This window comes from Octodon degus, unplaced genomic scaffold (genome assembly GCF_000260255.1).
Source record: "Octodon degus isolate 3935 unplaced genomic scaffold, OctDeg1.0 scaffold00325, whole genome shotgun sequence".
Classification (NCBI taxonomy): Eukaryota; Metazoa; Chordata; class Mammalia; order Rodentia; family Octodontidae; genus Octodon; species Octodon degus.
The window spans coordinates 1,158,269-1,162,246 of record NW_004524901.1 but is presented as its reverse complement, the minus strand read 5'-3'; positions in this window follow the sequence as shown (position 1 = coordinate 1,162,246).

Below are 3,978 nucleotides of genomic sequence, written 5' to 3'. Positions count from 1 at the left end.
TGCATTTGTTATACTATTCCAAGATATGGTCATCTCTACAGAGGATTCCTAGACAAAGCTCTTCTGTCCTGCAGACAAAATTCCACACAACTTACAGCTGGCCATATCCATGACATCCTTCTATGACTTGGACTACTGTTTCCTGTTGTTTAATTGAGTTCCTGGTCTTCTCTGGGTTATCCTGAACCTCAGGAATCAGATCTTTCTTGCCACAAGGACCCGAGGGTGATCTTGTATATTGCTTCATTCTCTTCTCTGTTGCTTTGTATCTATCCATGTTTATTCACTCTTCTGCTTCTTTTGCTTGATTCCAAAGATTTAGTCTGGCTTATAACTTAGTACTTGCTGCAGGACTTTAAATATCTTCTGTTTGTTGTTCAATTTATCACCTAGTCATTCCTTTCCTGAAGAGGAAGGTTCATCTTAACCTTATTTTACTGCTATTTTAATTTTTTTTAGCTTTGTGGACATGCGTTGCTGTGTTGGTAATAGCCAATTTTTTAAAATGTAGTGAACACAACATCCAGTGACTAAATACCTATCTCAAGCTAGATATGAACTTAACTCATTCTGCAGAGGTAACCCTCACAGTTCACATAGTTCATACTTTATTACAAAAACACAAAAGGAAAGTAAGTTTTGTCACATATATGAAGAAAATCAATCTTTCTCTCATGGGGATTACTAAATCCATTATGGGATGTCTTTAAAAATTAAGAACAGGTCTACTAGCATGACCTATTGATGAAAATGCTAATTTATTTTATTTCTCCTATACTGTGGATTGAATCCAGAGCCTTCTCAAAGAACCACAACTCCAGTCCATTTCTTAAAATTTTTTATTCATTTTAATGAGAAAACATTAAATAATGAAACAGTTTCAAAGCAAGTTAATAGGACTTTTACAATATTAATACATTGCATATTTTGTCTCCATAGTAGTTATTCAGAGGAAAAGATGCAGACGTGATATCTTGCTACATATATATGATCAAATTCCTAGATTCATGGCTTCCAGCATATCCCCCTTTTTTGATTTTATTTTGTCAAAGATTGGTGTTCTATTGCAGTTAGAGAAGCTGTATTTGCAGAAGTCTTTAAAGGAACTTTTTAAACTTGAAGTCGGTATACGGATTGTAGGCACTTGAGTTCATCAAAATAGCCCAATGTAGTCCAACAGCCCATAACAGTGGTGAGTTATCATCAGACTGGGAATGTCAGCAGTTGTTGACTTGAGACTTTTACAGCTCAGCATATTAATATGGCATTGCTTTTTATACCTTGTGGTTATAACTTTCTGATGGATGGTTAAGATCAACTTAAAGAAAGACTTAATAACAAAAAAATGTAACTTTTGTATCTCACAAGGTCAGTGAAATCCCTTCAGGATTTACCCTGAAGCAGTATACAGTACCTTACAGATCTTTCATCAGTGTTGGCCATCTGGAGGAGTCATGGCCATTACTTGACCACTTTCTCCTCTTTAAAAGATTAAGATAATTTTTCTCTCTAGGAGACTCTCCTTAGGCACACTATATGCCATTGATCACTGTGTTTTGTCCCCATAATCTCCTTGTTCAGAAAATTTGGGACAGCACTGAGTTATAGCACAGGTTCATTACTTCCTGAGTCCTCACTGACCTTGAAGGTCTAAGGTTAAAATATAGGCTACCCTTGTAGCCCCTCTGTTTCTCTAATTTTTGGTCTGTAAACTAGTTGTTAAAAATCCAGAAGAGATGCTTAATTATATTATTACCCTGTAACAGAGGCAGTTGAGCTTAACATTACTATAAGTCTGAATACTAAATGTCTTAGATATAAAAAGGAACTGCTATTTTCCAGTGATCATGGATATTCTAAAATTCAAATCCCAATAGAATATGAAAGAAATAATTATACAATTTAACATAGAAATTTAGAAATCAAATCATATGCATACTGTAGCAGAGCGATCTTATTTGTTTCTTCTCTTATTTTCTTTTATTACCTTTCTAAAAAAGACTTTAAAAAGAGTATAGCAATAATTGGTATGACATTAGAAGGAGTAGCATTTGAAAGACCAAAATGACAGGATTTTCAAGCATGGTTTTAGTATTACACATTGTTATCCTCAGTGTATTTGCTTAGTTCACAGATATCAGCATTGGAGTTAATGAGAGCAAGAATTCTACCCATTAGCTGCTATTTTCAAAAACCTGATGGAGATTCTTAAGACCATTGCCTTAACCATCTTGTTTAAATAAATGTATGGATATGCTCCTGACATTGTTTCCTAATTTCTCTCCTTTCTTTTTCTTCGTTGTTTAATCCTTAAGTTCTCACTTTCCATTTAACTGTGTTTTACCTTTCAATTTTTATTTTTTCTTTTGAGTTCTTACACTAGGAAGACTATAGGATAATTGCAAATGTGTGTCTTGTATATTTCACTTATGAATATAGCTTCAACTTGCATCCACATATATATGAAGGTGTTGAGTTTATTTTTCTTTATAGCTGAATAATACTCCATCGTATAAAAATACCACATCTTGAGTCCTAGCCCAGGTCCGGTGAGTGTGTGGGAGAACTTCCTGCTAACCTGCGCCAGCGGGACCAGTCCCAGCTCAGGCGACGCGTGGGCCGGACCCTCTCCTACGCCTTTGGGCCGCCCCCACCACTCCGCAGTACCTCCCCCACCTCACGCGCCAAGCAGGAATATCTGCCGAGTTCCGGGAACCCACAGACGCAGTCCTGGCCCAGATCCGCTGAGTGTGTGGGAAAGGTTAATCTTCCCCATACTTCACTTTGCGCCCTCCAGGCACAGCTTAGGCCTGGCATACACGCCTGTGGTGTAATCCTGCAGGTGCAATCCCCGCAGAGAATGTACAGGATAGATCCAACAAGCTAGTCCAGGAGCAGAACATCTCACCACAGGAGCACAACAGATTCACCCTCAAGGGCAGCAGCGGGAAGGAGCTGAGCACAGCAGCCAGACCCAAGCCAGACGCAGGTGGATAAGTCCAAACTTTGGAGAGCTGCAATTGAACTTAAGTACGTGCGAAGGTTATAACTACAGCAAAGATCTACAACAAAGGTTAGAAGACAGTGCTACACAAAATGATGAGAAGGAAAAAATGCAACCTCAGAACCCAAGCCCACCCGTAACAAGTGGAGAGGTCACTAACACAGAACAAATTGGAAATCACACAGCTGAAAGCAATGAATCAATGGCTTCTGAAATAAAGAAACAGCTGCAGAAAGATATAGAAGACCTCAGATTGGAAAGGAAAAAATAAATCACTGAATTAATTACATCTGCACTAAAGAATCAAATGCAGAAACATATGGAAGAAAACCAGTGCCCACCCAGAACAAGTGTGGAGGACACTAGCTTGGCTCAAATGCATGAGTTAATAGCGTCGATAGTAAATAAGCAACAGCAGAAAGATATAGAGGAAATCAGAGTGCAATTCTTTTCTGAAATAAAAAAAAGAACTCTCAGAACTCATAGTAGATGAAGTAAAGAAGCAAATACAGAAACACAGGCAGGAAACCCAATCTGAAAAAATCATTGTAGTCAAAGAATTTCTAACTGCTTCTAAAGAAGAAATTGATAAAAAATAGAGGAGATTAGAAAAATGACAGACTCCCGGAATGAGCAATATAGGAAAGAAATAGATCACATGAAGCAGAGTCAAAGAGATACAGAAGAAATTAAACTGTCAATCACAAGCTTGCAAAACGGTTTAAGTGAATGTGAAGACAGAGTTTCAGATCTTGAAGATGCTGGTGTAGCTAGCGAAAAGGTAAGAAAGGATCTCTAAAAAACAACGAGGATACAGGAAAGAATAATCCATCACCTGCAAGATGATGCAAAGATGAGCAATGTGAGAATAATAGGCATTAATGAGAAAGAAGGAGTCAACACAAATGACATTAAAAAAATATGGGCAGAAGTAATAGCAGAAAACTTCCCAAATATGAGGAAACAATCTGACA